General features: G+C 41.3%; 1 non-coding gene across 1 annotated transcript; it reads left to right on the forward strand.

The window, feature by feature from the left end:
* Positions 1–12,312: 12,312 nt before the first annotated feature.
* trnap-ugg (transfer RNA proline (anticodon UGG)) lies at positions 12,313–12,384 on the forward strand. The gene has a single exon. It is a non-coding gene; the product is annotated as a tRNA-Pro (tRNA).
* Positions 12,385–13,318: the final 934 nt, after the last annotated feature.

Here is a 13,318-nt window from a genome sequence, read left to right on the forward strand (position 1 = left end):
AGCTAAAGGGCCAGTCCGATAGCCAAACACTACTGCTACTGCAATTAGGCCTTTTCTACTAGCCCTGTTAGAACAGGGCTCTACACTGCTGGGGCGTGGTTTCGTTTTCTTTCTGCATTTACTCCACTCATACACACCCATAGAATCGCGACAGACGTGGTCCTAGGCATGCGGAGCTTAGTTCAACTAGGCTACATGTTGCCTGTGTTAGGATTTACCGGCATGTGAAAACGTATCCACACCCACGCACTTTAAAAATCAACATTGCTTTTCTGTCGGCAGTTTTTAGATGCGTCCCACGCATCTCTATAAGAGGCTTTTTAGATGCGTCCCACGCATCTCTATAAGAGGCTTTGGTGTCCGTCCGTCCGTCCGCCCTCCCGTGATGCGTTTCTGAATTGTGATTCCCTCTTGTGATTCCCCCTCTTGTGATTCCCTCTTGTGTCCACAAGGTGGCAGTCGCTCAGTTTTGGCCTGGAGCTCATGCGTGCAATGCCAGTGAGAAAAACATGGCGGCACTTCCTGTTGATTTTCACATGAAAGTTTTGCTTAATTTAAAGTCCCTAAGCGACTATAAATGTTGTGGCTTCCATATATTGATGTAAAAGTGCCCCACGAAGTAATGAAGCACAACAAAGTTACTCCACATTACCATTTGACCACTCGTTTTTCTATGCTAACAGGGTAGCTAATGTAGCATTGTAAATGATCCAGGGAGAAAGGGGGAAATGTTGTGATTTCAGTCCGCCTGAGGCAACGATTTTCGTGGGGAAGATGACCTGCATCTCGGTGGCATTGAACCACGCCCCCGTGCCTTATTTGGCTCGCTCAGCACGTGCGTCCTCAGTCCAATCGCAATGCTTTATTTTCCCCAGACGTTTAATCGCATTTAAGTGAAAGTGCCATGTATACACATCGCAAAATAACTCTTAATCCGATCTATTTAAATCGCATTTATTACATCGGACTTAAAAACATCATGTACACGTAGCCAATGTCTCATTGATTAGTTTATGGAACTTACTGTTTGTCTGTTACGGTCCACGAAGACAATATCCACGTGAAAACGCAAACGCCTGCAAACCACTGTTTTGACAGAAAGACAGTTCACCTGTCGCCTACTCTGTTTTCTTCCCAAAGCGGCATTTAAAAGTATTCCATGAAATCCAACATCAACGTCACTTCAAATAGGTGACAGCATCATGCACACACATGAAATAACACTTCAGTGAGGGGGGGACATCACTGCTCTCATATTAAAGTGAAAAGAGAATTTCACATTTTAGTTTATTTAATGTAGGCCTATGTAAAATTGCAAATAGCCTATTCATTGAAATCTGTCCAGAAAGGGTTGTAATGTTTGCCTGTTTTTTATGTTTGTAATTATTTTTTTTTTTAAATAAAAAATCGTGATTTAAAAAAAAAATAGCCTAACAAAAATAGAGATTTTATGTTAAAAAAAAATGTGATATGGGATGGACCGATGGCCCCCCTAGCTAAATTCGCCTTAGGTCCCCACATTGCTAAATGTAGTGTAAGGGATTATTTTGAAAAGACAGTAACATGTAATCAGCAATGCATTACAGTTTTTCAGTAAATTGCCCAACACTGTTGAAATCCTATGGTACTTTTTCAAATCCAGGCTTATACAGTACATGGTAGGCTTATTGATAAATTGCCTTGACAGGTTATGAGGAGGCCAAGGGGGCGTTTGGGCAAAAAAGGTTCAGAACGGGCATAGACGGACGCATCTGTTGTCCGCCTGTCGGACTTGTTACAGTAGACTAGACATAGAACATTTGGTCAAGCAATTATCATGTTCTTTAAAGTAACTCCAGTCCTTGGCCAAGGAGTTGCCAAGGAATTGTTTTTTGTGCTGACAGCATTCGGCTATCGACCGATTAAAATATATTATTAGCCTATTATTATTTTAAAATCACGCTATTTCCATGTGGGGAGCTCCACGCCTCCTCGTGAGAAGCCGTTTTTACAGGAGAAATACGTACAGAACACGCACCATGCAAAAAACTCACCGGGCACACTAAAATAGCCTTTTCCTTTTCATTGCACATCTTTTCATAAGAGGAGCATTACTTTCATTAGATTTCACGGGGAGCACGCTGAGAAATTATGATAAACATCCCCAGAAAGTTGCCTACTTTTTCGACAGCGGGACTCATGTTCATTTAATTGCTTCCTGGTTTGCGAATGCACTTTACGGAGGGAATTGGCTCCAACTACCACGGCTAAAACCTACGCTCTACTTTCCAACCTCAAAATCCAATGGCCTTCAATTCACAAGACTATAGTAATGAGTTATCGTTTTGATGAGGACTCCTTTGCCTGTGTTACGCTATTTACCATGGCGTGCGCCTGCATGCAGGCAAGAGGAGCGTTACTTTCATTAGATTTCACGGGGCCTTAAATGAAGCACACTGAGAAATTATGATAAACATCCCCAGAAAACTGAAAAGAAAATAAAGGTCTGCAACACTGTTAAATGCTCCCAAATATTTAATGGCACGACGTTTCGGACGGTGGTTGCACTTTGATGAAGGACGGTTAGTCCGAACGTCGTGCCATTTTCTTTTCAGTTACGTTTGGTCCAGCACCTGTGCCACTGATGTGCGCGCATTCTTTGACTTTCTAAACATCCCCAGAAAGCCTACTTTTTCGACAACGGGACTCATGTTCATTTAATTGCTTCCTGGTTTGCGAATGCACTTTACGGAGGGAATTGGCTCCAAATAACACAACTCAAACCTACGCTCTACAGTCCAACCTCAAAATCCAATGGCCTTCAATTCACAATACTAAAGTAATGAGTAACTGGTATCGTTTTGATGAGGACTCCTTTGCCTGTGTTTTACGCTATTTACCATGGCGTGCGCCTGGACCAACGTGGCTCCCTACATGCAGGCAAGAGGAGCTTTACTTTCATTAGATTTCACGGGGCCTTAGATGAAGCACGCTGAGAAATTATGATAAACATCCCCAGAAAGTAGCCTACTTTTTCGACGACGGGACTAATGTTCATTTAATTGCTTCCTGGTTTGCGAATGCACTTCAGTCAGGCAGAGGGAAGGTACGGCTAAAATCGACAGTCCCCTTGAGGCTTAAAGTTGATTTTTTTCTGTTTTTCTCGTAAAGACTTCACGGAAGGCCCGAGTTACTGTTGTACTACTAGGCCTATATTCAATATTCACAAGACGACTTGCCAAGTGAGTAATGAATATAACTGTTATCGTTTAGATTAGGACTCTTTAGCCTAGATTCAACATGGCGTGAAAGCACGGTGTTGTCGCGGCTACTTGCAGCAGCTGATCATACCTAAGGCCCAGTTCTAGTCCCTGTTGTATGGAAATGCGTGCGAGACAGCACCATCGACCCCCCGTCAACTTTCATGAATATTTATGAAGCCTAGTTGTGTTAGAACAGTTCCGCGGAACCTAATGGGTTAGGTCATGGGGCTTCGACAGGGAGGTTCACTAACATTCCACGCCACACTCTGCTTGTTGACCTCCATTACACTCACCCCCCCTAACCCTCAGTCCCATCCAGGTCACGGCACCATTGTAACAGGTGTTCCCGCGCAGTTCGTCCTCCTCGGGGCCACAAACTTGCCACCTCGTCAATGCATCGGTTTGGAAATGGAAATGCCAATCATTTGCTGGCCTGCGACAGGAAAGGCTAACTTTCATGTGATTATTGCTCAGTGGCTACGTGCAAAACGTACGTATGCCAGAACGGTTTGGACGCGTGTCCCGTTGCCGCAGGACACGTTGCCGCCCGGAACCGTGCAGCTTCTTGGAGGCTGTTGGCAATCTGAACTGTGTTGAGGAAAAACCGAGCATTGAACCAATCACCTTCTGACTCGTTGGTCTAGGCCAGGGGTGTCAAACATACGGCCCGCGGGCCGCATCCGGCCCGCCAGAGGGTTCCATCCGGCCCGGAGAAAAGAAAAAAAAAAAAATCGCTATTTTTTTTATTTTTTTTATGAAATAACCGAAATGCGCAATTACGCACAAAATCGAGACCTGCATTAACCCAATGGTCCCTCTCTTATACTGTATATATGTAGTAAAGTGCACATCACACTTCTATTATAAATGGTGAATTTGTACTGTAACAGGCATTTGATAAAGCTCATATATTATAGACCTCATATATAGAGATAAAATGTTAATATTTCTTATTCGTATTGTATTGGTATTGGTTGTAATTAAATAATAAATATAATTGGATTTGTATTGGTTCCTATTAAGCTGAAACTGGAAACGGGGTGTCAGAATGAGTGAAAATGCAGGAAATTACATCTAAGAAATAAAAAAAAAAATCTGGGGGAAAACCCCCAGACCCCCTACCAAAAACAGCTGTCCCTTATTTAATTCATTGATGGTTATCAATGCATGAATGAAGTCAAGGAAATTTTGCATAGGATTATCAGTATTTCATTGCTTTCTACATATTCAACAGACTTAAAACGTGATAGCACTGAAAACTAATCCTCTGCTTTACGTTTTTTTTTTTTTTGCGATGAAGTTAGTAATGCGGCCCGCTTGAGGTCCACATGGGTTGTATGCAGCCCCCGGACCAAAATGAGTTTGACACCCCTGATCTAGGGATATGATTCTCGCTTCGGGTGCGAGAGGTTGTTGGAACTGTATTTTATTCTTTATGAGAGCAAACCTGTTGCCTTGGCACAAATGTGCCCTTTCACATTCAAGAATTCCTGTTCAAGGCTAAGCAAACGCTTACTGGACTGTGCGAGGACTTTATCTGTACCAGAACAATGGAATGCCCAAACACAACAGAGTTGCATCTCCACATGGCAGGCCAAGGACTGTGTGTTCGTTGCCTGATTATCATAGACTTGCAATCGAGATTCGATCTGCAGCGCCGCCGAAGGTGTTGCGTCACTAGGAGGGCGCAGCCTGGCTAGTGTGTTCATGTGTTTGTGTGTGTGTGTGTGTGTGTGTGAATGAATTAATCTCTATCCGGGTACGCCCCCTTTTCCCTTAGCGGATAGAGATAAATTGTAATCAGGGACATTCCTACAATAAATAACGCTTGGAGATATTTCGCTTTTAGAACGACTGGGAAAAATCGCCATTGATGGTTCTTTCCACTCGCTCTCCAAGCTGGCTTGAAACTTAATTACTGATTCTCTGTGTCTTTCATTTCAGGTTTTTCATATTTACAAATGTTAAGGGTTTGAACCTAACATTTACTTGGTCCTTCAGAACCGGATCCCAAGATACCCGACGATTCCAGCACGCGAGGAGGGAACCAGGAAAGTCTGTGGCCACAGCACTAAGACCCGTTTCCGGGACTGGTCTCTCCCTCGCAGGCTGGGATCCGACGGTTGACGGGAATCTTGAAAAGACCAGAGAATCGTGAGTAGGCCTACATTTTTATTTTTATTTAAAAAGGATTGAATGAAAAGACGGTAAAATAAGAGAAGACAAAACCCTGACAATTCTAGACTCTATCAGGTAAACGTAAAGGGAGGGCAGACTCCCCTAGTACGAGAAACTAGTTTAAATTCTGTGTTCTCTGCGTTGAGAGAAAGTGTGCGTGAAAGGATTCGTATTACCACTCGGTAATACGTTTCATACCAATACAACAAGGTCCAAATAGCGAGTCTTTGTGGAAGCCTGTATGCAAGAAGATTCCACCTGTGAGGTTGAAGTGAATCTTACCACAAACGATCGTTGATCGCTATCTTGTTGAAAAGTGTATCCAACAATAGAGGCACTGTAGGGGGGCAGTAACAGCAAAAGAAGTGAAAAGTTCCTTGCTGAAATGCAATGCAAGGACTGGAAAATTGTGCATAAAGAAAATCCTAGTGCAGTAGCACCGCTGTGTTACTGGGTAAAAAACTATGGGTTTAATGGAAAGTTGTCTACAACAAACCTAACATTTATGGCCTGGCCAGCAGGGCCAACAGGAACACTACAATGAACACCAAAACTATCACGGCCAACGTCGAGGCCAACACCAAAATTCCTGACTAGACCGAGAGCACCAGTATCGACCGTACGGGCATGACCCCTCGGCCGATGACTGGTTTGATGATAATGAGGAAACGGACGGGGATGTGGAAGAGGTAGACGTCGTTCTAAACTTAGAGGGATTGGTTTACCAAGAAAAAATTAGACCTGAAATTACCCTTCTGGTCAAAGGGACCCCCGTACGTTTCCTCTGTGACTCTGGTGCTAAAAAAAAAAAAAAAAAAAAAAAAAGCAAATGACAGCCATTTGGATTACTCACTGAGCAGTTAATGTCTCAGATAGCCTACCATATAATAATAATAATAGTAATAATAATAATAATAATAATTGTATTTTATAACACTGTGTCATACAAGGCAAGTAATATGGATATCTGTTTGTCTGTCTGTGTGGGCCCTATTTGTTGTATGAATTGTCCTAGTGGGACACCCCACTGTGTGTGTGAGAAAGATTGTATATGTGTCTGTGGAGTGTACGTGTGTATCTGTGGAGTGAGTGCCTAAATATGTCTGAGAGTGGAAGAATTTTTTTTGAGTGTTTAGTGAAGGTACTCTATTGTGTTCAGAGTTAGCTGGAGCTTGGGAGTGCACATGTTGAAACAACATTTTTAAAATAAGAATAAGCCTTTTATTTTATTCTACAATTCAACTTTGAGGTGTAGGATTTTGTCATGATTTTGTTTTTCCACACATTCTTACCCATTTATTTTTGATTAGGAGAAAACGGGGTTGTGGAGTTATGTTGTTTCTTTACTATTTTCAATTGAAAGTTAACATGTTAATGTTTAAGCCTTTAAGACACGGCATTATAAATTAGCTGTTACCAGAATGGCAATGACCAAGTCATAATGTATTACTAAAGGCCCCGTGCACTGTCATGGTAGTGTAGTGTAGTTGCAAAAGAGTTTGCTTTCATGATTTACAGTACCAAAATGTCTTTGTTTCTTCTAAAGAATAGATTAAGCTTTCTCCTTGTTCTTATTTTTTTTAAAAGAACAATGGGTTTGAGATCTTGAAATAACGCAGGCGTTATTTGATGGCCCAAAGGTGCTGTGAGTAAACCCAATTTGGACCTGGTCTGAGAGTTAGGTCACATGTGCTGAACGTTTCTAGAAATTTAGGTTGTCATTTTGTTTTTATTGACGTTTAACTATGACTTATTTCTTTGTTTTATTTCATCGAATTTCTTGCCTTATTATGTTCTATTTTGATGAGTTATTGATCAATGGATCATGGGTTTGGTTTAAAAAAAATAAATTAAAAAAAACCCTAAAAGTTGGGTAGTAGTACTCAAATACATTTCCAATGCAATTATGATCTGGAACTTTATTTTAATGACAATGTTGACTCTGATAAACCAGAAAAAACTAGACTCTGAATACACAGAGGCGCTTGACAAAATCACCCCAGCAAAGATAACAGTGTCCTATGTGTAGATGTTTACATTAGCTCGGATAGATATTAAAAGGCTCAGAGGCTCTCTCTAAGTAGCCCAAGGTCTTCTGCAGGCAACCCTTATCAGACACAGCAGGCCCAAACTATCAACATGCAAATTTCTGTGGCAGAGACAGAAAGACACTTAATAGTGAAACCTCCAACAGTGTATGCTAAACCACCTGTTTGTCACTGAAAAGACAATAAGAAATAAAAAAAAAAAAACTGAACACCGACCTAGATAAACAATACCAAAGCTTAAAGTTATGTTAAATATCTATCATTGTCATTAGTTTAATACTGTAAGTGTGAACATTGCTTCACATGGTGTGTGATGAGACATGTCAATGTTCTCTATTTGCTTTTAAAAGTTTGAATTTGATGACGTTGGGATCCTTATACAGTGCCCTCCATAATTATTGGCACCCCTGGTTGAGATGTGTTTTTTAGCTTCCAATTATTTTATTTTTTTTCTAAATAATATGGGACCTTAATGGAAAAAAAGAGAAAAATCCAACCTTCAATACAAGTGCATTTATTCAGTGGGGAAAAAATCCCACATAAAGAAATAATTATTTGACATCAAATAATGTGTGTCACAATTATTAGCACCCCTGGTGTTAATATTTTGTACAACCCCCTTTTGCCAACAAAACAGCACCTAATCTTCTCCTATAATGTTTCACAAGATGGGAAAAGACAGAAAGAGGGATCTTCAGCCATTCCTCTTTGCAGAATCTCTCTAAATCATCCAGAGACCTGGGTCCTCTCCTCTGTACTCTCCTCTTCAGCTCACCCCACAGGTTCTCAATGGGCTTGAGGTCAGGGGACTGAGATGGCCATGGGAGGAGCTTGATTTTGTGTCTGGTGAACCATTTCTGTGTAGATTTGGCCATATGTTTAGGGTCATTGTCTTGCTGAAAGACCCAGTGACGACCCAGCTTCAGCTTTCGGGCAGAGGGCAACAGATTTTGATTTAAAATGTCCTGGTATTTCAAAGCATTCATGATGCCATGCACCCTAACAAGGTTCCCAGGGCCTTTGGAAGCGAAACAGCCCCACAGCATCACTGACCCACCCCCATACTTCACAGTGGGTATGAGGTGCTTTTCAGCATGCGCATCTTTCGTGGTACGCCAGACCCACTTAGAGTGTTTGTTGCCAAAAAGCTCAATCTTGGTCTCATCTGACCAAAGCACACGGTCCCAGTTGAAGCCCCAATACCACTTGGCGAACTCCAGACGCTTGCGTTTATGATTGTGAGTGAGGAAAGGTTTTCTCCGTGCATGCCTCCCAAACAGCTTGTTGGCGTGTAGACAGCGCCTGATGGTTGATTTGGAGACTTTGTGACCCCAGGATGCTACCATTTGTTGTAATTCTGTAACAGTGAGCTTTGGAGATCTTTTGATTTCTCTTACCATCCTCCTCACTGTGCGTGGTGGCAAAATAAACTTGGGTCCTCGTCCAGGCTTGTTTACCACTGTTCCAGTTCTTTTGAACTTCTTAATTATTCCTCTCACAGTGGATATGGGCAGCTGCAGTTAAGTGGCAATCTTCTTGTAGCCTCTGCCTGACCTGTGAAGGTCGACGCACATCTGCCTCACTTGTATGCTGTGTTCCTTTGTCTTTCCCATGTTTAAGAGTGGATAAGAGAAATGACCTCGGTGTCACGTCATATTTATACCCCAGGGAAACAGGAAGTGATGAATTACTAATTAAATGTTCCTACATACTCTGGTAAACTTTGTAAACTACTCTAGAAATGACAGAAATGCTTCAATTATATTTATTTCCTGGGAATTGTTAAGGGTGCCAATAATTGTGGAACAGGTGATTTAATGAAAAATAATTATTTTTTAGTCAGGGATTTTCTTATTTTCTTACAATTCATTTGAGTTGAAGGCTACATTTTCCTACAATTTTCAGTGTGACAGTATTCTTCTGCAATAAACACTGAATTTATTTTAAGGCTTTTAACACATCTCAACCAGGGGTGCCAATAATTATGGAGGGCACTGTATTTTCATTTGTTTGATTTATAAACAAAGAGACAGTTGTCTAACTCTGTCTTTTCATTTCAGTCGTCAACTTGCAATCAAAGTGAAAACTGATTGCCAATAAGGTTTTAGTTCCGTTACAAAATGTTTTATGTAGCCGATACATGAAGTCAATAATTTTTTGCTCTGATTTGATTTCAAATTGATCTGGCTTGAGTGTACATGAAAGAAAGTTGTTTTCCCTATAATACTTTTTTTTGTGTTCTTTGAGGAACAGGCCCAGTGTTATGGAAACGAGCTGAAACACAGCTGATGTGAATGGAAGGAACCTAGACAATACCAATGATCGCTAGGTTAAGTGAATTTTGTTTTTAATTTGATAAGTTTCACAAGATTTTCCCAGAGTTTGTTTTGTTTCAATTGGGTAATAATTTTAGTTATAACACTTGATAAAATAACAACTGTTATTTTTTTTTTTCTTTCTTTCAAACCATGAAAAGTTTGACCTAAAGTTAGACAAGGTCTTACCTTTATACCTTAGATAAAGGGTCTGTCCGGTTGTTTGTTTCATTTTTCTTTTAAAGTTGCGTATTTTACAATGGCAGTTGTGTTTTCTTTCTTTTTATCTCTTACATTTTGATTGGTTGATCTAGTGATCTGTATGTCTGGGTGATGACAGTGAAACTTTGGAATGGTGTGAGAAAGTAGGATTCTCAAATATTTTTGGATTCTCAAATATTACTCATACTCATTTTTTTTTTATTTTTACAAAATACATTTTTGAATGTACTGACATTATTGGCAGGAGTTGGGCTAGGCCCCTATATCACCATGACCTCATGACAAAAGGACAGTGAGGACTGCATGCCAATATATATTTCAGTTCTGTTACAAAGTGATTTATGCAGGCCTAACTATCATGTAAAGACAGCCAATACTATGGGTATAGTCATTTTGTACGGCATGCTTAATGTTTCTTAATGTTTCTTCTACATTCTATATTGGATGAACTATGTGGTCAACACCACATTTTGTCAGTTTGCGTTTATCGCCTATTCTGTAAGGAACTGTAATGTAAACGTGAGCCACAATAGTCAGATACTGACCAGAGTAATTTTCTTTTTCATAATTTTGCTCTTGATAAATTGTTGTTCCCCGGGAATGTAGAGCTATCTATTTTATTTTGATTATAGATTATGAGAGAATGGTTGGGCGGCTTTGGGTTTTGTTTTGTCTAAACTAACAAAACATTTTTTGTTTCCTCTCACCTCCTCTAAACTAATGTCTGTGTATTTCTTTAAGCAAATGTTTTGAAAAAGCCTGCCTTGATGTAGGCTATGCGAGTGATTCTCTGATTCGGCTACACTTTTAAGTCCGTGGATTTGATTTGCCAATTCCACTAACTATTAAGATTAAGCTTGGCAATTTGTTTGTTTGGCACTATGTAAACATCTAGGTCATTTAGTTGGGAAAAATACTGATAATTGACTTTTTGCTTTTGCCAAAAGCGTAGGGGAATCGTAGAATCACTCATGCACCCATGAACTGGAGGGTGTTGGAAGATGTTTACTTCTCATCATTTACTGTGCTCAAAGTCTGTTTCGGAAATTACTTAAGTCTTATTGAGTCATGTGGATGGCACATGTCTCAAACAGGAGAGATATTTTAGGATTAATCAGTGCATTAAACAAATATGTGTATAGGGCACATGTTAAATGAAACCTTGTTCTGAAACTTCACCCCTTAACCTAACCTAAAACAAACATAAGAGAGCTACAATGTGGAATCAAATTGCATCAGGGTTTGAATCATTTGTATGTTGGTGGTGTACTATAAACAAAAATATGGACAGAATGAACAACATCCACTATAATGTGCAGGCGCTGGGCAACAAAACTGAATTCGAGTTCAGGGCCATCCATGAACAACTGAAGGCAACCTGCCTAATCGCATTCCAATCTCGTATTGCGGTTGATATGCTTTTGGCCGATAGGAGTGTGTGCTCTATTTTTGGTTATCAATGTTGTTCCTTCATACCAAAATCATTTGAAGTGATCACTGGATGATGTTAATGTTTGCCTCTATAAAGAATAAACAGGGGGAAATGTTGGAACTGTATTTTATTCTTTATGAGAGCAAACCTGTTGCCTTGGCACAAATGTGCCCTTTCACATTCAAGAATTCCTGTTCAAGGCTAAGCAAACGCTTACTGGACTGTGCGAGGACTTTATCTGTACCAGAACAATGGAATGCCCAAACACAACAGAGTTGCATCTCCACATGGCAGGCCAAGGACTGTGTGTTCGTTGCCTGATTATCATAGACTTGCAATCGAGATTCGATCTGCAGCGCCGCCGAAGGTGTTGCGTCACTAGGAGGGCGCAGCCTGGCTAGTGTGTTCATGTGTTTGTGTGTGTGTGTGTGTGTGTGTGAATGAATTAATCTCTATCCGGGTACGCCCCCTTTTCCCTTAGCGGATAGAGATAAATTGTAATCAGGGACATTCCTACAATAAATAACGCTTGGAGATATTTCGCTTTTAGAACGACTGGGAAAAATCGCCATTGATGGTTCTTTCCACTCGCTCTCCAAGCTGGCTTGAAACTTAATTACTGATTCTCTGTGTCTTTCATTTCAGGTTTTTCATATTTACAAATGTTAAGGGTTTGAACCTAACAGAGGTCCCGGGTTCAACTCCCGGACGAGCCCTCCTTTCCTTGGCAGCGATATTCCAACTCTCTCCCTTGACACAAAGTGGCCACATGGTGATAAGGCGCTGTTATGATTTCCATGTGATGACTGCGAGGGATTTCTCGCCGCTTGATGCTTCGTGCCGAAAAAGCAAAGCAGCTTCACAGCTTTTTTTGTGGCTCGTTGGTCTAGGGGTATGATTCTCGCTCTGGGTGCGAGAGGTCCCGGGTTCAAATCCTGGACGAGCCCTGTATGCAGTGCAGTTGGCGGTGCCAATCATTTGCTGTCCTGCGACAGGAAAGGCTAACTTTCATGTGATTATTGCTCAGTGGCTACGTGCAAAACGTACGTATGCCAGAACGGTTTGGACGCGTGTCCCGTTGCCGCAGGACAGTTGTCATGGCTTGTTAGTCTAGGGGTATGATTCTTGCTTAGGGTGCGAGAGGTCCCAGGTTCAAATCCCGGACGAGCCCCACATTCTGTGAGGTCAGAAAGTCTGACTTTGGACGCGTGTCCCGTTGCCGCAGGACACCTTGCTGCCCGGAACCAAAGAAGGTGGATCTAACAAGAAGTGTCATTTTGTTTCTTTTCCGGTATCCACTTTATGTCGGGTGAACGCCCCATTACCTTCGGATAGGAGACCTTCGGAGTCCTGCGGTTGAGAATCAATGAAGTCCCATTAGCGCTGTAGACTGCGGTAGCGCACGTCTTGTGCAAACACTTCAAAAAGAGAAGAAGAAGTAGGGGAAAACGCCCACTTAAGGAGACCAAACTTGAGCACACTGTTTTGCATTGAGTGGGTGTGTTTTGCAATATCTTGGTCTTATTCAGTATTTTTGCCGGAACCGTGCAGCTTCTCGGAGGCTGTTGGCAATCTGAACTGTGTTGACGAAAAACCCAGCATTGATATCAATATCAAAAGCAAGTATAAACTGTACTTAGAGATTACTAGAATCGGGCTTTGTTCTGAAAGCACGCTTAATAACAAACTGTACTTAGAGATTACTAGAATCGGGCCTTGCTCTGCAAGTCCGCTTAATTACAAGTTAAGAAATAAGGATAACATGTCTACCAACTGTACTCAACACGACAGATGAATTTTTTAACGTTGCATCCCCCGGCTGGTGAAAGGCCCCTAGGCTGCAGCCATATCTGTCCTGTGCATTAATCCGGACCTGCACAT

Source organism: Engraulis encrasicolus, chromosome 3 (genome assembly GCF_034702125.1).
Source record: "Engraulis encrasicolus isolate BLACKSEA-1 chromosome 3, IST_EnEncr_1.0, whole genome shotgun sequence".
NCBI classification, from domain to species: Eukaryota; Metazoa; Chordata; class Actinopteri; order Clupeiformes; family Engraulidae; genus Engraulis; species Engraulis encrasicolus.